Genomic DNA, 18,417 nt, shown 5'->3' with positions numbered 1-18,417 from the left:
AGGTCCCATACTCTCTGACTTGATCGGCCATTTGACTCTCCTCCTCTCCACCAGTCAGACACTTTGAACGATTGTGTGAAAGATGAACTGCTCCCACTACGCGGCTGCATTTTGAGGTCATCAAATGTAGGGCTAGTGGCGCAATGGATAACGCGTCTGACTACGGATCCGAAGATTCTAGGTTCGACTCCTGGCTAGCTCGTACAAGTCTTTAGCTTCAAAGCACTTGTGCTGAAGATGAAAAGAATTCTCGTCCACAATGGGTATGTCAAATTAGCATCACAAAAGAATGAAATGATTGGACAAAGTCTCTAACACGTGATGAAATTCCTCTGCAGCCCTTAGCTTCAGTCAGTCTAAGGGACCATAAAGTCACATCGGAATTTCTGATTTTACACCCTTATTATGAGTTTTTTCAACAACCAAATGGGACCCTGAAAAAAGAAAGAGCTGTGCTCGTAAAACATATGTTACTGTCATTTGTTCGACTAAATATGGGACACCCATTCAGATAAAAGACGAGTACCTTTGATGGCCAGAGCTCCAAATATGCGATCACAACACCAAGGCACTCAGTGTCTGACATGGCCGTGATCGTATAGTGGTTAGTACTCTGCGTTGTGGTCGCAGCAACCCCGGTTCGAATCCGGGTCACGGCAGCAGCGTGAACCTCTGCTTGTTTCTCCATCAGTTGTGCTATTCTACATAGCTTTAAACTGGACAGCTGAAGCAGAAAGTCCTGTAAAAGGTCCCATACTCTCTGACTTGATCGGCCATTTGACTCTCCTCCTCTCCACCAGTCAGACACTTTGAACGATTGTGTGAAAGATGAACTGCTCCCACTACGCGGCTGCATTTTGAGTTCATCAAATGTAGGGCTAGTGGCGCAATGGATAACGCGTCTGACTACGGATCAGAAGATTCTAGGTTCGACTCCTGGCTAGCTCGTACAAGTCTTTAGCTTCAAAGCACTTGTGCTGAAGATGAAAAGAATTCTCGTCCACAATGGGTATGTCAAATTAGCATCACAAAAGAATGAAATGATTGGACAAAGTCTCTAACACGTGATGAAATTCCTCTGCAGCCCTTAGCTTCAGTCAGTCTAAGGGACCATAAAGTCACATCGGAATTTCTGATTTTACACCCTTATTATGAGTTTTTTCAACAACCAAATGGGACCCTGAAAAAAGAAAGAGCTGTGCTCGTAAAACATATGTTAGACTGTCATTTGTTTGACTAAATATGGGACACCCATTCAGATAAAAGACGAGTACCTTTGATGGCCAGAACTCCAAATATGCGATCACAACACCAAGGCACTCAGTGTCTGACATGGCCGTGATCGTATAGTGATTAGTACTCTGCGTTGTGGTCGCAGCAACCCCGGTTCGAATCCGGGTCACGGCAGCAGTGTGAACCTCTGCTTGTTTTATGTTGTTTCTCGATAAATTGCACCATTTTACATAGCTTTAAACTGGAAAGCTCAAGCAGAAAGTCCTGTATTAGGTCCCATACTATCTGACTTGGTCGGTCATTTGACTCTCCTACTCTCCACCAGTCACACACTATGACCTACTAATGTGAAAGACTAGCTGCTCCCACTACGCGGCTGCATTTTGAGTTCATCAAATGTAGGGCTAGTGGCGCAATGGATAACACGTCTGACTACGGATCAGAAGATGCTAGGTTCGACTCCTGGCTAGCTCGTACAAGTCTTTAGCTTCAAAGCACTTGTGCTGAATGTGAAAAGAATTCTCGTCCACAATGGGTATGTCAAATTAGCATCACAAAAGAATGAAATGATTGGACAAAGTCTCTAACATGTGATGAAATTCCTCTGCAGCCCTTAGCTTCAGTCAGTCTAAGGTACCATAAAGTCACATTGGATTTTCTGATTTTACACCCTTATTATGAGTTTTTTCAACAACCAAATGGGACCCTGAAAAAAGAAAGAGCTGTGCTCGTAAAACATATGTTGGACTGTCATTTGTTCGACTAAATATGGGACACCCATTCAGATAAAAGACGAGTACCTTTGATGGCCAGAGCTCCAAATATGCGATCACAACACCAAGGCACTCAGCGTCTGACATGGCCGTGATCGTATAGTGGTTAGTACTCTGCGTTGTGGTCGCAGCAACCCCGGTTCGAATCCGGGTCACGGCAGCAGCGTGAACCTCTGCTTGTTTCTCCATCAGTTGTGCCATTTTACATAGCTTTAAACTGGACAGCTGAAGCAGAAAGTCCTGTAAAAGGTCCCATACTCTCTTACTTGATCGGCCATTTGACTCTCCTACTCTCCACCAGTCACACTTGGTTGTTGGTCGGCCATTTGACTCTCCTACTCTCCACCAGTCACACACTATGACCTACTAATGTGAAAGACTAGCTGCTCCCACTACCCGGCTGCATTTTGACTTTAACAAATGTAGGGCTAGTGGCGCAATGGATAACGCGTCTGACTACGGATCAGAAGATTCTAGGTTCGACTCCTGGCTAGCTCGTACAGGTCTTTAGCTTCAGAGCACTTGTGCTGAATATGAAAAGAATTCTCGTCCACAATGGGTATGTCAAATCAGCATCACAAAAGAATGAAATGATTGGACGAAGTCTCAAACACGTGATGAAATTCCTCTGCAGCCCTTAGCTTCAGTCAGTCTAAGGGACCATAAAGTCACCTCGGATTTTCTGAATTTACACCCTTATTATGAGTTTTTTCAACAACCAAATGGAACCCTGAAAAAAGAAATAGCTGTGCTCGTAAAACATATGTTGGACTGTCATTTGTTCGACTAAATATGGGACACCCATTCAGATAAAAGACGAGTACCTTTGATGGCCAGAGCTCCAAGTATGCGATCACAACACCAAGCCACTCAGTGTCTGACATGGCCGTGATCGTATAGTGGTTAGTACTCTGCGTTGTGGTCGCAGCAACCCCGTTCGAATCCGGGTCACGGCAGCAGTGTGAATCTCTGCTTGTTTTATGTTGTTTCTCGATAAATTGCACCATTTTACATAGCTTTAAACTGGACAGCTCAAGCAGAAAGTCCTGTATTAGGTCCCATACTCTCTGACATGATCGGCCATTTGACTCTCCTACTCTCCACCAGTCAGACTTTTTTAACATTTGTGTGAAAGATGAACTGCTCCCACTACGCGGCTGCATTTTGAGTTCATCAAATATAGGGCTAGTGGCGCAATGGATAACGCGTCTGACTACGGATCAGAAGATTCTAGGTTCGACTCCTGGCTAGCTCGTACAAGTCTTTAGCTTCAAAGCACTTGTGCTGAAGATGAAAAGAATTCTCGTCCACAATGGGTATGTCAAATTAGAGAGACGAGTACATTTGATGGCCAGAGCTCTAAATATGCGATCACAACACCGAGGGACTCAGTGTCTGACATGGCCGTGATCGTATAGTGGTTAGTACTCTGCGTTGTGGTCGCAGCAACCCCGGTTCGAATCCGGGTCACGGCAGCAGCGTGAACCTCTGCTTGTTTCTCCATCAGTTGTGCCATTCTACATAGCTTTAAACTGGACAGCTGAAGCAGAAAGTCCTGTAAAAGGTCCCATACTCTCTGACTTGATCGGCCATTTGACTCCCCTACTCTCCACCAGTCACACTTGGTTGTTGGTCGGCCATTTGACTCTCCTACTCTCCACCAGTCACACACTATGACCTACTAATGTGAAAGACTAGCTGCTCCCACTACGCGGCTGCATTTTGAGTTCATCAAATGTAGGGCTAGTAGCGCAATGGATAACGCGTCTGACTACGGATCAGAAGATTCTAGGTTCGACTCCTGGCTAGATCGTACAAGTCTTTAGCTTCAAAGCACTTGTGCTGAATATGAAAATAATTCTCGTCCACAATGGGTATGTCAAATTAGCATCACAAAAGAATGAAATGATTGGACAAAGTCTCAAACACGTGATGAAATTCCTCTGCAGCTCTTAGCTTCAGTCAGTCTAAGGTACCATAAAGTCACATTGGATTTTCTGATTTTACACCCTTATTATGAGTTTTTTCAACAACCAAATGGGACCCTGAAAAAAGAAAGAGCTGTGCTCGTAAAACATATGTTGGACTGTCATTTGTTCGACTAAATATGGGACACCCATTCAGATCAAAGACTAGTACCTTTGATGGCCAGAGCTCCAAGTATGCGATCACAACACCAAGGCACTCAGTGTCTGACATGGCCGTGATCGTATAGTGGTTAGTACTCTGCGTTGTGGTCGCAGCAACCCCGGTTCGAATCCGGGTCACGGCAGCAGTGTGAACCTCTGCTTGGTTTATGTTGTTTCTCGATAAATTGCACCATTTTACATAGCTTTAAACTGGAAAGCTCAAGCAGAAAGTCCTGTATTAGGTCCCATAATCTCTGACTTGATCGGCCATTTGACTCTCCTACTCTCCACCAGTCAGACATTTTGAACGATTGTGTGAAAGATGAACTGTTCCCACTACGCGGCTGCATTTTGAGTTCATCAAATGTAGGGCTAGTGGCGCAATGGATAACGCGTCTGACTACGGATCAGAAGATTCTAGGTTCGACTCCTGGCTAGCTCGTACAAGTCTTTAGCTTCAAAGCACTTGTGCTGAAGATGAAAAGAATTCTCGTCCACAATGGGTATGTTAAATTAGCATCACAAAAGAATGAAATGATTGGACAAAGTCTCTAACACGTGATGAAATTCATCTGCAGCCCTTAGCTTCAGTCAGTCTAAGGGACCATAAAGTCACATCGGAATTTCTGATTTTACACCCTTATTATGAGTTTTTTCAACAACCAAATGGGACCCTGAAAAAAGAAAGAGCTGTGCTCGTAAAACATATGTTAGACTGTCATTTGTTCGACTAAATATGGGACACCCATTCAGATAAAAGACGAGTACCTTTGATGGCCAGAGCTCCAAATATGCGATCACAACACCAAGGCACTCAGTGTCTGACATGGCCGTGATCGTATAGTGGTTAGTACTCTGCGTTGTGGTCGCAGCAACCCCGGCTCGAATCCGGGTCACGGCAGCAGCGTGAACCTCTGCTTGTTTCTCCATCAGTTGTGCTATTCTACATAGCTTTAAACTGGACAGCTGAAGCAGAAAGTCCTGTAAAAGGTCCCATACTCTCTGACTTGATCGGCCATTTGACTCTCCTCCTCTCCACCAGTCAGATTGTGTGAAAGATGAACTGCTCCCACTACGCGGCTGCATTTTGAGTTCATCAAATGTAGGGCTAGTGGCGCAATGGATAACGCGTCTGACTACGGATCAGAAAATTCTAGGTTCGACTCCTTGCTAGCTCGTACAAGTCTTTAGCTTCAAAGCACTTGTGCTGAAGATGAAAAGAATTCTCGTCCACAATGGGTATGTCAAATTAGCATCACAAAAGAATGAAATGATTGGACAAAGTCTCTAACACGTGATGAAATTCCTCTGCAGCCCTTAGCTTCAGTCAGTCTAAGGGACCATAAAGTCACATCGGAATTTCTGATTTTACACCCTTATTATGAGTTTTTTCAACAACCAAATGGGACCCTGAAAAAAGAAAGAGCTGTGCTCGTAAAACATATGTTAGACTGTCATTTGTTCGACTAAATATGGGACACCCATTCAGATAAAAGACGAGTACCTTTGATGGCCAGAGCTCCAAATATGCGATCACAACACCAAGGCACTCAGCGTCTGACATGGCCGTGATCGTATAGTGGTTAGTACTCTGCGTTGTGGTCGCAGCAACCCCGGCTCGAATCCGGGTCACGGCAGCAGCGTGAACCTCTGCTTGTTTCTCCATCAGTTGTGCTATTCTACATAGCTTTAAACTGGACAGCTGAAGCAGAAAGTCCTGTAAAAGGTCCCATACTCTCTGACTTGATCGGCCATTTGACTCTCCTCCTCTCCACCAGTCAGATTGTGTGAAAGATGAACTGCTCCCACTACGCGGCTGCATTTTGAGTTCATCAAATGTAGGGCTAGTGGCGCAATGGATAACGCGTCTGACTACGGATCAGAAAATTCTAGGTTCGACTCCTTGCTAGCTCGTACAAGTCTTTAGCTTCAAAGCACTTGTGCTGAAGATGAAAAGAATTCTCGTCCACAATGGGTATGTCAAATTAGAGAGACGAGTACATTTGATGGCCAGAGCTCTAAATATGCGATCACAACACCGAGGGACTCAGTGTCTGACATGGCCGTGATCGTATAGTGGTTAGTACTCTGCGTTGTGGTCGCAGCAACCCCGGTTCGAATCCGGGTCACGGCAGCAGCGTGAACCTCTGCTTGTTTCTCCATCAGTTGTGCCATTCTACATAGCTTTAAACTGGACAGCTGAAGCAGAAAGTCCTGTAAAAGGTCCCATACTCTCTGACTTGATCGGCCATTTGACTCTCCTCCTCTCCACCAGTCAGACACTTTGAACGATTGTGTGAAAGATGAACTGCTCCCACTACGCGGCTGCATTTTGAGTTCATCAAATGTAGGGCTAGTGGCGCAATGGATAACGCGTCTGACTACGGATCAGAAGATTCTAGGTTCGACTCCTGGCTAGCTCGTACAAGTCTTTAGCTTCAAAGCACTTGTGCTGAAGATGAAAAGAATTCTCGTCCACAATGGGTATGTCAAATTAGCATCACAAAAGAATGAAATGATTGGACAAAGTCTCTAACACGTGATGAAATTCCTCTGCAGCCCTTAGCTTCAGTCAGTCTAAGGGACCATAAAGTCACATCGGAATTTCTGATTTTACACCCTTATTATGAGTTTTTTCAACAACCAAATGGGACCCTGAAAAAAGAAAGAGCTGTGCTCGTAAAACATATGTTAGACTGTCATTTGTTCGACTAAATATGGGACACCCATTCAGATAAAAGACCAGTACCTTTGATGGCCAGAGCTCCAAATATGCGATCACAACACCAAGGCACTCAGTGTCTGACATGGCCGTGATCGTATAGTGGTTAGTACTCTGCGTTGTGGTCGCAGCAACCCCGGTTCGAATCCGGGTCACGGCAGCAGTGTGAACCTCTGCTTGTTTTATGTTGTTTCTCGATAAATTGCACCCTTTTACATAGCTTTAAACTGGAAAGTGTTAAAATAATTGATTATTTTCTATATTGGTATGTGATTTTATGCTTTATTTCTCTGTTCTCTGTCTCTGTTCTCTGTTCTGACGCAGGTCACTATCAAAGGTCAAACCTTGACTGTAATAAATATCTCTATGCATTTATATTAAGTCAGACAATATGATTTGATACACTGATTGTGTTTGTGTGTTAATATTGATGTAGAAAACTATGATTACTTTAATTACATATATTCCATTTGCTTAAACTGATTAAGATTCTATAACTCACAAAGAATGACATCCAGATATATTGATGCAGAGTTTTTGCTGTGTGTGTATGTGTGTCTGGAGAGGAGGGCCACAGAAGGCCAAGTGAAAGTCCCGTGTGAAAATGTCTGTAAGTCATAACAAGGAAAAATGTTTGTGCTAACAAGTTTGTTAGCAGGCCAAAAGGCCTTGTCCTGGGTAGCAGTGATTGTATTGCCCAGGTGGCCTGATGTGTGACGGTATGAAAGAAGACTGGCGAATGAGCGGATCAGGAAGGCGGGACTTCCTGGAAGAAATCAACCAGCATGTTTTGTAAACAATTGTAAGGTTATTTTAATGGGTTCCAGGGAGGGAGACGTGGTTCAGACTTCACGAACTGAAAACACGTCTGTTTGTATTCAGGGACATGAGTTAATTTTGAACCCGGAGATCTCTGTAAAGTGCACATTTTTTGACGTATTGTAATAAAACTTTTGTTAAACTGAGAAACTTGGACGTTCTCCAGCTCTTCATTTCCCCATCAAAGAATGCGCAGAAAAATGGTGAGGTTTTTTCTGTTGGTGACAGATTTTTTCTGTCGGTGACAGATTATCAATTTTCAAGGTTTCCTCATGCAATTTTTCTAACAAATGGTGACCCTGACGTGATGGGGAATGGAAGCTGGAGGACGTGAGTATTAAAATTAATTTTTTATATATGCTTGATCTGAAATTTAACCTGTAATTCTCTTTGGAAATAGATAACAGCCTGAATTATTGCTGATACCACTGACATCCAGACTTTGTTGACAACAGCAGGGTACCCTAAAAAAGGAAGGTGAGCACAAACCTTTTTAATAAAATCTGTGCAAATTGGCCTAATTGCAAAATTGAGTTGTTGTCAATAGAAAACAGATGTCATAGTTAGAAATACAATACGTCAAGAAGATTTATTGACTTATAAAAAATAACAAAAATAATAAAAAAATAAATAAAACAAATAAAACATTTTATTTTAATTAAAAATTAAAATAGAATAAAATAAAAATAGAAGAAAGAGGGGGCATACGACTGTCCAGCTCGAAGACAGGGGATAACGGTCCCGCTGTAAGGCCTTTTTGATGTAAAGGGGGACCGGGGTGTCTCGCCGAAAACAGGGATCCGCGGTTGGAGTCCGCTGTATAAACTGCAGAAAAGGTGGATTACGTGATTTTAATCCAGCCTGAAGACAGAGAATACGGTTCTCTGTGTTGATTTTAAAGGGGGATTTTCTTTTTAGAAAATCCGGCCAAAAATCAGGAGGCAAAGTGTCTCGCTGTATTTCTCCAATCAATATTCCAATCAAAATGTTTGAATTAAGACTGTTCTAATCAAGAAGTTTTATTAACATGTGTGTTTATAGAATAATCAATCAGAGTGATTAATGAAGGATTGAAATGTATGGGCTGGGTCTTTTCTCATAGAGTGAATTTAAAGATTACACGTCTTGTGTGTCTACTCTGAGAAATGTCTGTGGGTATTGTGGGAGGTTTGTTTTAATAATTGATGACTCTGTCAAGATTGTATTTAAAACTGTGTGCGAACTGAGTTAACTCCAAGTGTCTGAGCGCAACATTTCTTTTAAATGTTGTAGAAGCTTCTCAGTCTGGTTCATAACACGGGGCAATGCGTCCAATACAATCTCTGACTCAGCATGGGTTGCAAAGTAATTTATCTGAACATATATATCATAGAAAAAAAGGTTCTGCATTTCATTCAATGGAGTAAAAATTTGGAATGGGATGTGTGAAGAATTAAACACTTCAAAGTCAAATTTAAAGAGCATGTCTTCACTCAATATAGGGATGAAAATAGGTGTGTGAGATGAAAAGTGTGTGCTGCGTGGGTGTGTGTGTGGGGGATGGTATCAGGTGGTGTAGGTTAATAATGGTGATAATAAGTTTAAATACTACATTACTATGTGTTATACATACAAAAATATAGGTGGAAGTATCCACACACTGGTCAAGGCCAGTCACTACCCTGCTTGTACTTAAAATTTGGATATTTTTCTTTTAAAAATATACTAAGTCTTACTTTAAATTCCTTTTGCTGGAGATACATCTTTAATTTACTGTTAGTACAAATTTTAATGCAGTACGTGTAAAAAAAAAAAATTGTTTTTGTTTGTTTGTTTGGTTGTTTTTCCATTTAAATAAGGGTATGAATAATCCTTACACCACTGCTCAAAGTTTAAGAGACTGTTTCTGTCTTGACCTTCCCCCAGAAGTTGTTTTGAGCATGTCTGTGTGAGTGAAACGTTTTTGAGCGTGTCTGAGTGTGTGATTTCTGTAATGAATGTTGAAAGAGGGTGATAAGTTTTCACTACATATTTAAAAAGTACTATTCCAGATTTGTAATAAGTACAAAATAATTGGGACACCTGCACAATCTAATGAAATATTCATGTCCAGTAAAACAGCTTTGCCAGTTTCTATTTTGGTTAAAATTTTACCTGCTCAGTTTTTATTGTATTTTATTTTTACAAAGTCAAAGGTGATTGATTGACTTGTTCTGTAGTCACTTTGTTTTACTTAATATATTTGATAAAATGTATTCAATATAAATGTGTCCTTGATTTTGAGGCAGTTGTTTAAGTAACTTTAAATATAAAAATGTTTGAGAAGTATTCTACTTATTTTGATCATATTAAATATAATCTTTATGTGTATGTAATTCTAAATCAAGAGAATTTTGTCTGTTCCTAATTGACAGGCACTTCCTTGCGTGCCAACTGTTGCCTCATTTTTTATTGAGTAGCTATTGTTTTTTGTTTTTACAATGTACAGATATATAAAGTGTTCTTATATTTTTGAGTAAAATGATGTTCTTGTTTATGAAAAAACAAATAGACTTTACTTAATTTGGTTAAATAAATATAATTTAAAACTTGGGTGGAATGGAATTAAGTAAATGTTACTTAATATCTTCAGAACTGTTATGTTTTATGGAATATAAAATTTACTTGATACTTGCAAGTGAGTGTTACTTGATATTGCAGCATTACATTTTACTGAAATCATTTGTGTGCAAATACTGAGAATATATTTTTTAAGTAAATCTTTTGAGTTATTTTCAGGGTGGAGAGAGAAAAGAGAGAAGCAGGCAGAGAGACAGAGGCTCCAAGGTTGCCTGGTGTTGTTCTCTCCTTCAGGCCTGATTGTTTTGTTTATGGAGACATAACATTTTTCTTTTCAAATTAACAGTTACACTCACTTACCTATTCTGACTTTTATCTTTGGTTTATGTTTTTTTGTTTTCCTTTATGAGTTATGTTTTGGGTTGAGGAGTTTTTTGTTTTTTTTCCTGCTCTGTGTGGAAGCGTAGTATAATTATAATTTACTGGTGTGCAGAATGTTACTGTAATGTAAACAAATGTTCCCCTGTGAGGCCAAGTGGCGTTACCCCTTTGGGTTTCGTCTTATTTTTTGTTTTACTAGTGCTGTGGTGGCTCTGGTTAGAGCATTTGTCTCGGGGGCACATCATGGTCAAGGGGAAGTGGCCAGTTCTGGTTGCTTCACCTCGCCATGAGTTTCAGTGTTTAAATACCCACCGCTGGTCACCACATGAAGACTAGGGTTGAGATTAGCTAGATAGTAATGGTCAGGTAGTCAGCTAGAGGGGAGCCTTGTTTACTGTCCAGGCCATAGTGTTTGGCTGGTTGTGTATTGATTTTTTGCACACACCCAAGTATGACAAGTGTTGATGAGTTATTTTTTATTTTTATTTTGTTCTTTATTTTTTATTTCTCCTTTCAGTGGAGCTTGTTGGCTTTCTGCACAAAAAAGCAGCTGTTAAAAATAGCACAACATTTTGGCCTTGACGTTGGTGACAAAATTATAAAAGACAGAGTGAAACTTGTCTTGAAGGCCAGTTAAAAAAATTAAAAATTAAAAAATAAAAGAGGGGGGATTTATCAGAAGTCCCGTCAGCATGTTTAAATTTTGTCCATTCATTATATTGCAAATATATATTTATATAGCAAATTGCAGCCGTTTTAAATGCAGTCTGTTTTTACCCCATTGGTCAGAGTTATGTTTTGGAACTGATATAGATTGTTAACGAAAGTTGCTCAACTTACTGTGTAAGTTGATGTGATATCTTGCTAAAAGATAGATGACAGGTGGTTGAAATCAAGTGAGTGTAATAGATGGAAAAGAGTACGTAGGGGAAGAGAGACAAAAAAGAAGGTATTAGTATGTGTTGACAAGAGAAGAAAAGATTGGGCAACTTGCTTGCTACGAACTGTATGTAATTAAAAAAATTTTTTTTTTGGATGTTTGAACTCACAATCTGCCTGAATTTATATTCTTGCCCCAACATTTCATGCAATTTATTCTCCGATACTGATTCAGTGTACTGAGATATTTTGTTACATTTTGGTTTCATTTCCACTGAGTGTGCTTCACTATTCTACAGTAAATGTTTTAAAGGGCCAGCCACTGAGGGTGAAAGGGGGGTGCCCCTGGATTTACCACAGTTGGATCATGTGTCCTTTTGCTGTACATTAACTGCACTGGAAGCCTTCTGTCCACACAGGTCCAGGAGACATGACAGCTCCAGACAGAGAAAAGCTCGGGTAAGAGTGTAAGACTCTCCGAGAGTGTGTGTGTGGCTGAAGGTCATCAACAGGAAGTGGACAGAACCATGTTGGGCAAGTCCATATCAGGTTAAAAAAGAGCTGTGAGAATCATACATTCATGAAAAAAATCATATTCATATAATCAATTGTTTTTGACATTATATACTGCAAAAATTTTTTTGGGATAAATGGGTACAGAAAGATTGTTTTGGATACGGCTGTGTTTGTGTTTGGCTCTGCTATCTCTCTTTATAGTGCTTCCTGTTCTGTGTCACCTGGAGCCGAGGGGGAGAGTGGACGGTGGTAATATTACTATATTATGTACAGAAATTGACATATTGATGACACAAGCATAGTGGTGTTGTGTGTTGTGTGTATTTCTCATATCTGTTCTGTCTGTGTTTTGCATCTCCATGGTTATCGAAGGTAAAACCCTTTCCCCATATCAAATGACATTAATCCACTCTGAAATGCTTTGCTGCTCACTGATATTGCTACTATTCATAATTTTGTTTGAGTTGGCCTAATGAATGTTAGGCCAAAAGAGGGAATTGTTAAAATAATTGATTATTTTCTATATTGGTATGTGATTTTATGCTTTATTTCTCTGTTCTCTGTCTCTGTTCTCTGTTCTGACGCAGGTCACTATCAAAGGTCAAACCTTGACTGTAATAAATATCTCTATGCATTTATATTAAGTCAGACAATATGATTTGATACACTGATTGTGTTTGTGTGTTAATATTGATGTAGAAAACTATGATTACTTTAATTACATATATTCCATTTGCTTAAACTGATTAAGATTCTATAACTCACAAAGAATGACATCCAGATATATTGATGCAGAGTTTTTGCTGTGTGTGTATGTGTGTCTGGAGAGGAGGGCCACAGAAGGCCAAGTGAAAGTCCCGTGTGAAAATGTCTGTAAGTCATAACAAGGAAAAATGTTTGTGCTAACAAGTTTGTTAGCAGGCCAAAAGGCCTTGTCCTGGGTAGCAGTGATTGTATTGCCCAGGTGGCCTGATGTGTGACGGTATGAAAGAAGACTGGCGAATGAGCGGATCAGGAAGGCGGGACTTCCTGGAAGAAATCAACCAGCATGTTTTGTAAACAATTGTAAGGTTATTTTAATGGGTTCCAGGGAGGGAGACGTGGTTCAGACTTCACGAACTGAAAACACGTCTGTTTGTATTCAGGGACATGAGTTAATTTTGAACCCGGAGATCTCTGTAAAGTGCACATTTTTTGACGTATTGTAATAAAACTTTTGTTAAACTGAGAAACTTGGACGTTCTCCAGCTCTTCATTTCCCCATCAAAGAATGCGCAGAAAAATGGTGAGGTTTTTTCTGTTGGTGACAGATTTTTTCTGTCGGTGACAGATTATCAATTTTCAAGGTTTCCTCATGCAATTTTTCTAACAAAAGCTCAAGCAGAAAGTCCTGTATTAGGTCCCATACTCTCTGACTTGGTCGGCCATTTGACTCTCCTACTCTCCACCAGTCACACACTATGACCTACTAATGTGAAAGACTAGCTGCTCCCACTACGCGGCTGCATTTTGAGTTCATCAAATGTAGGGCTAGTGGCGCAATGGATAACGCGTCTGACTACGGATCAGAAGATTCTAGGTTCGACTCCTGGCTAGCTCGTACAAGTCTTTAGCTTCAAAGCACTTGTGCTGAATATGAAAAGAATTCTCGTCCACAATGGGTATGTCAAATTAGCATCACAAAAGAATGAAATGATTGGACAAAGTCTCTAACATGTGATGAAATTCCTCTGCAGCCCTTAGCTTCAGTCAGTCTAAGGTACCTTAAAGTCACATTGGATTTTCTGATTTTACACCCTTATTATGAGTTTTTTCAACAACCAAATGGGACCCTGAAAAAAGAAAGAGCTGTGCTCGTAAAACATATGTTGGACTGTCATTTGTTCGACTAAATATGGGACACCCATTCAGATAAAAGACGAGTACCTTTGATGGCCAGAGGTCCAAATATGCGATCACAACACCAAGGCACTCAGCGTCTGACATGGCCGTGATCGTATAGTGGTTAGTACTCTGCGTTGTGGTCGCAGCAACCCCGGTTCGAATCCGGGTCACGGCAGCAGCGTGAACCTCTGCTTGTTTCTCCATCAGTTGTGCCATTTTACATAGCTTTAAACTGGACAGCTGAAGCAGAAAGTCCTGTCAAAGGTCCCATACTCTCTTACTTGATCGGCCATTTGACTCTCCTACTCTCCACCAGTCACACTTGGTTGTTGGTCGGCCATTTGACTCTCCTACTCTCCACCAGTCACACACTATGACCTACTAATGTGAAAGACTAGCTGCTCCCACTACCCGGCTGCATTTTGACTTTAACAAATGTAGGGCTAGTGGCGCAATGGATATCGTCTGACTACGGATCAGAAGATTCTAGGTTCGACTCCTGGCTAGCTCGTACAGGTCTTTAGCTTCAAAGCACTTGTGCTGAATATGAAAAGAATTCTCGTCCACAATGGGTATGTCAAATTAGCATCACAAAAGAATGAAATGATTGGACAAACTCTCAAACACGTGATGAAATTCCTCTGCAGCCCTTAGCTTCAGTCAGTCTAAGGGACCATAAAGTCACCTCGGATTTTCTGAATTTACACCCTTATTATGAGTTTTTTCAACAACCAAATGGAACCCTGAAAAAAGAAATAGCTGTGCTCGTAAAACATATGTTGGACTGTCATTTGTTCGACTAAATATGGGACACCCATTCAGATAAAAGACGAGTACCTTTGATGGCCAGAGCTCCAAGTATGCGATCACGGCAGCAGCGTGAACCTCTGCTTGTTTCTCCATCAGTTGTGCCATTTTACATAGCTTTAAACTGGACAGCTGAAGCAGAAAGTCCTGTAAAAGGTCCCATACTCTCTTACTTGATCGGCCATTTGACTCTCCTACTCTCCACCAGTCACACTTGGTTGTTGGTTGGCCATTTGACTCTCCTACTCTCCACCAGTCACACACTATGACCTACTAATGTGAAAGACTAGCTGCTCCCACTACCCGGCTGCATTTTGACTTTAACAAATGTAGGGCTAGTGGCGCAATGGATAACGCGTCTGACTACGGATCAGAAGATTCTAGGTTCGACTCCTGGCTAGCTCGTACAGGTCTTTAGCTTCAGAGCACTTGTGCTGAATATGAAAAGAATTCTCGTCCACAATGGGTATGTCAAATCAGCATCACAAAAGAATGAAATGATTGGACAAAGTCTCAAACACGTGATGAAATTCCTCTGCAGCCCTTAGCTTCAGTCAGTCTAAGGGACCATAAAGTCACATCGGAATTTCTGATTTTACACCCTTATTATGAGTTTTTTCAACAACCAAATGGGACCCTGAAAAAAGAAAGAGCTGTGCTCGTAAAACATATGTTAGACTGTCATTTGTTCGACTAAATATGGGACACCCATTCAGATAAAAGACCAGTACCTTTGATGGCCAGAGCTCCAAATATGCGATCACAACACCAAGGCACTCAGTGTCTGACATGGCCGTGATCGTATAGTGGTTAGTACTCTGCGTTGTGGTCGCAGCAACCCCGGTTCGAATCCGGGTCACGGCAGCAGTGTGAACCTCTGCTTGTTTTATGTTGTTTCTCGATAAATTGCACCCTTTTACATAGCTTTAAACTGGAAAGCTCAAGCAGAAAGTCCTGTATTAGGTCCCATACTCTCTGACTTGGTCGGCCATTTGACTCTCCTACTCTCCACCAGTCACACACTATGACCTACTAATGTGAAAGACTAGCTGCTCCCACTACGCGGCTGCATTTTGAGTTCATCAAATGTAGGGCTAGTGGCGCAATGGATAACGCGTCTGACTACGGATCAGAAGATTCTAGGTTCGACTCCTGGCTAGCTCGTACAAGTCTTTAGCTTCAAAGCACTTGTGCTGAATATGAAAAGAATTCTCGTCCACAATGGGTATGTCAAATTAGCATCACAAAAGAATGAAATGATTGGACAAAGTCTCTAACATGTGATGAAATTCCTCTGCAGCCCTTAGCTTCAGTCAGTCTAAGGTACCTTAAAGTCACATTGGATTTTCTGATTTTACACCCTTATTATGAGTTTTTTCAACAACCAAATGGGACCCTGAAAAAAGAAAGAGCTGTGCTCGTAAAACATATGTTGGACTGTCATTTGTTCGACTAAATATGGGACACCCATTCAGATAAAAGACGAGTACCTTTGATGGCCAGAGGTCCAAATATGCGATCACAACACCAAGGCACTCAGCGTCTGACATGGCCGTGATCGTATAGTGGTTAGTACTCTGCGTTGTGGTCGCAGCAACCCCGGTTCGAATCCGGGTCACGGCAGCAGCGTGAACCTCTGCTTGTTTCTCCATCAGTTGTGCCATTTTACATAGCTTTAAACTGGACAGCTGAAGCAGAAAGTCCTGTAAAAGGTCCCATACTCTCTTACTTGATCGGCCATTTGACTCTCCTACTCTCCACCAGTCACACTTGGTTGTTGGTCGGCCATTTGACTCTCCTACTCTCCACCAGTCACACACTATGACCTACTAATGTGAAAGACTAGCTGCTCCCACTACCCGGCTGCATTTTGACTTTAACAAATGTAGGGCTAGTGGCGCAATGGATATCGTCTGACTACGGATCAGAAGATTCTAGGTTCGACTCCTGGCTAGCTCGTACAGGTCTTTAGCTTCAAAGCACTTGTGCTGAATATGAAAAGAATTCTCGTCCACAATGGGTATGTCAAATTAGCATCACAAAAGAATGAAATGATTGGACAAACTCTCAAACACGTGATGAAATTCCTCTGCAGCCCTTAGCTTCAGTCAGTCTAAGGGACCATAAAGTCACCTCGGATTTTCTGAATTTACACCCTTATTATGAGTTTTTTCAACAACCAAATGGAACCCTGAAAAAAGAAATAGCTGTGCTCGTAAAACATATGTTGGACTGTCATTTGTTCGACTAAATATGGGACACCCATTCAGATAAAAGACGAGTACCTTTGATGGCCAGAGCTCCAAGTATGCGATCACGGCAGCAGCGTGAACCTCTGCTTGTTTCTCCATCAGTTGTGCCATTTTACATAGCTTTAAACTGGACAGCTGAAGCAGAAAGTCCTGTAAAAGGTCCCATACTCTCTTACTTGATCGGCCATTTGACTCTCCTACTCTCCACCAGTCACACTTGGTTGTTGGTTGGCCATTTGACTCTCCTACTCTCCACCAGTCACACACTATGACCTACTAATGTGAAAGACTAGCTGCTCCCACTACCCGGCTGCATTTTGACTTTAACAAATGTAGGGCTAGTGGCGCAATGGATAACGCGTCTGACTACGGATCAGAAGATTCTAGGTTCGACTCCTGGCTAGCTCGTACAGGTCTTTAGCTTCAGAGCACTTGTGCTGAATATGAAAAGAATTCTCGTCCACAATGGGTATGTCAAATCAGCATCACAAAAGAATGAAATGATTGGACAAAGTCTCAAACACGTGATGAAATTCCTCTGCAGCCCTTAGCTTCAGTCAGTCTAAGGGACCATAAAGTCACCTCGGATTTTCTGAATTTACACCCTTATTATGAGTTTTTTCAACAACCAAATGGAACCCTGAAAAAAGAAATAGCTGTGCTCGTAAAACATATGTTGGACTGTCATTTGTTCGACTAAATATGGGACACCCATTCAGATAAAAGACGAGTACCTTTGATGGCCAGAGCTCCAAGTATGCGATCACAACACCAAGCCACTCAGTGTCTGACATGGCCGTGATCGTATAGTGGTTAGTACTCTGCGTTGTGGTCGCAGCAACCCCGGTTCGAATCCGGGTCACGGCAGCAGTGTGAATCTCTGCTTGTTTTATGTTGTTTCTCGATAAATTGCACCATTTTACATAGCTTTAAACTGGACAGCTCAAGCAGAAAGTCCTGTATTAGGTCCCATACTCTCTGACATGATCGGCCATTTGACTCTCCTACTCTCCACCAGTCAGACTTTTTTAACATTTGTGTGAAAGATGAACTGCTCCCACTACGCGGCTGCATTTTGAGTTCATCAAATGTAGGGCTAGTGGCGCAATGGATAACGCGTCTGACTACGGATCAGAAATTTCTAGGTTCGACTCCTGGCTAGCTCTTACAAGTCTTTAGCTTCAAAGCACTTGTGCTGAATATGAAAAGAATTCTCGTCCACAATGGGTATGTCAAATTAGCATCACAAAAGAATGAAATGATTGGACAAAGTCTCTAACATGTGATGAAATTCCTCTGCAGCCCTTAGCTTCAGTCAGTCTAAGGTACCATAAAGTCACATTGGATTTTCTGATTTTACACCCTTATTATGAGTTTTTTCAACAACCAAATGGGACCCTGAAAAAAGAAAGAGCTGTGCTCGTAAAACATATGTTGGACTGTCATTTGTTCGACTAAATATGGGACAACCACTCAGATAAAAG

At 41.4% G+C, this 18,417-nt stretch overlaps 21 non-coding genes across 21 annotated transcripts; all 21 read left to right on the top strand.

Moving 5' to 3' along the window:
* The first annotated feature begins 587 nt into the window (after positions 1–587).
* trnah-gug (transfer RNA histidin (anticodon GUG)) lies at positions 588–659 on the top strand. The gene has a single exon. It is a non-coding gene; the product is annotated as a tRNA-His (tRNA).
* Positions 660–875: 216 nt separating this feature from the next.
* trnar-acg (transfer RNA arginine (anticodon ACG)) lies at positions 876–948 on the top strand. Its single transcript has one exon. It is a non-coding gene; the product is annotated as a tRNA-Arg (tRNA).
* A 1,146-nt stretch (positions 949–2,094) lies between these two features.
* Positions 2,095–2,166, top strand: trnah-gug (transfer RNA histidin (anticodon GUG)). Its single transcript has one exon. It is a non-coding gene; the product is annotated as a tRNA-His (tRNA).
* A 265-nt stretch (positions 2,167–2,431) lies between these two features.
* On the top strand, positions 2,432–2,504 carry trnar-acg (transfer RNA arginine (anticodon ACG)). The gene has a single exon. It is a non-coding gene; the product is annotated as a tRNA-Arg (tRNA).
* Positions 2,505–3,188: 684 nt separating this feature from the next.
* trnar-acg (transfer RNA arginine (anticodon ACG)) lies at positions 3,189–3,261 on the top strand. Its single transcript has one exon. It is a non-coding gene; the product is annotated as a tRNA-Arg (tRNA).
* Positions 3,262–3,409: 148 nt separating this feature from the next.
* On the top strand, positions 3,410–3,481 carry trnah-gug (transfer RNA histidin (anticodon GUG)). Its single transcript has one exon. It is a non-coding gene; the product is annotated as a tRNA-His (tRNA).
* A 265-nt stretch (positions 3,482–3,746) lies between these two features.
* On the top strand, positions 3,747–3,819 carry trnar-acg (transfer RNA arginine (anticodon ACG)). The gene has a single exon. It is a non-coding gene; the product is annotated as a tRNA-Arg (tRNA).
* A 387-nt stretch (positions 3,820–4,206) lies between these two features.
* trnah-gug (transfer RNA histidin (anticodon GUG)) lies at positions 4,207–4,278 on the top strand. Its single transcript has one exon. It is a non-coding gene; the product is annotated as a tRNA-His (tRNA).
* A 226-nt stretch (positions 4,279–4,504) lies between these two features.
* Positions 4,505–4,577, top strand: trnar-acg (transfer RNA arginine (anticodon ACG)). Its single transcript has one exon. It is a non-coding gene; the product is annotated as a tRNA-Arg (tRNA).
* A 1,620-nt stretch (positions 4,578–6,197) lies between these two features.
* trnah-gug (transfer RNA histidin (anticodon GUG)) lies at positions 6,198–6,269 on the top strand. The gene has a single exon. It is a non-coding gene; the product is annotated as a tRNA-His (tRNA).
* A 216-nt stretch (positions 6,270–6,485) lies between these two features.
* trnar-acg (transfer RNA arginine (anticodon ACG)) lies at positions 6,486–6,558 on the top strand. The gene has a single exon. It is a non-coding gene; the product is annotated as a tRNA-Arg (tRNA).
* Positions 6,559–6,945: 387 nt separating this feature from the next.
* On the top strand, positions 6,946–7,017 carry trnah-gug (transfer RNA histidin (anticodon GUG)). The gene has a single exon. It is a non-coding gene; the product is annotated as a tRNA-His (tRNA).
* Positions 7,018–13,517: 6,500 nt separating this feature from the next.
* trnar-acg (transfer RNA arginine (anticodon ACG)) lies at positions 13,518–13,590 on the top strand. The gene has a single exon. It is a non-coding gene; the product is annotated as a tRNA-Arg (tRNA).
* A 387-nt stretch (positions 13,591–13,977) lies between these two features.
* trnah-gug (transfer RNA histidin (anticodon GUG)) lies at positions 13,978–14,049 on the top strand. Its single transcript has one exon. It is a non-coding gene; the product is annotated as a tRNA-His (tRNA).
* A 964-nt stretch (positions 14,050–15,013) lies between these two features.
* On the top strand, positions 15,014–15,086 carry trnar-acg (transfer RNA arginine (anticodon ACG)). The gene has a single exon. It is a non-coding gene; the product is annotated as a tRNA-Arg (tRNA).
* A 387-nt stretch (positions 15,087–15,473) lies between these two features.
* trnah-gug (transfer RNA histidin (anticodon GUG)) lies at positions 15,474–15,545 on the top strand. The gene has a single exon. It is a non-coding gene; the product is annotated as a tRNA-His (tRNA).
* Positions 15,546–15,772: 227 nt separating this feature from the next.
* Positions 15,773–15,845, top strand: trnar-acg (transfer RNA arginine (anticodon ACG)). The gene has a single exon. It is a non-coding gene; the product is annotated as a tRNA-Arg (tRNA).
* A 387-nt stretch (positions 15,846–16,232) lies between these two features.
* On the top strand, positions 16,233–16,304 carry trnah-gug (transfer RNA histidin (anticodon GUG)). Its single transcript has one exon. It is a non-coding gene; the product is annotated as a tRNA-His (tRNA).
* Positions 16,305–17,268: 964 nt separating this feature from the next.
* trnar-acg (transfer RNA arginine (anticodon ACG)) lies at positions 17,269–17,341 on the top strand. The gene has a single exon. It is a non-coding gene; the product is annotated as a tRNA-Arg (tRNA).
* Positions 17,342–17,728: 387 nt separating this feature from the next.
* On the top strand, positions 17,729–17,800 carry trnah-gug (transfer RNA histidin (anticodon GUG)). Its single transcript has one exon. It is a non-coding gene; the product is annotated as a tRNA-His (tRNA).
* Positions 17,801–18,026: 226 nt separating this feature from the next.
* Positions 18,027–18,099, top strand: trnar-acg (transfer RNA arginine (anticodon ACG)). Its single transcript has one exon. It is a non-coding gene; the product is annotated as a tRNA-Arg (tRNA).
* The last annotated feature ends 318 nt before the right edge of the window (positions 18,100–18,417 follow it).

This window comes from Centropristis striata, chromosome 1 (assembly GCF_030273125.1).
Source record: "Centropristis striata isolate RG_2023a ecotype Rhode Island chromosome 1, C.striata_1.0, whole genome shotgun sequence".
NCBI lineage: Eukaryota > Metazoa > Chordata > Actinopteri > Perciformes > Serranidae > Centropristis > Centropristis striata.
Note: the sequence above shows the minus strand (reverse complement) of the source record. Positions and strands in the feature narration are given on the sequence as shown.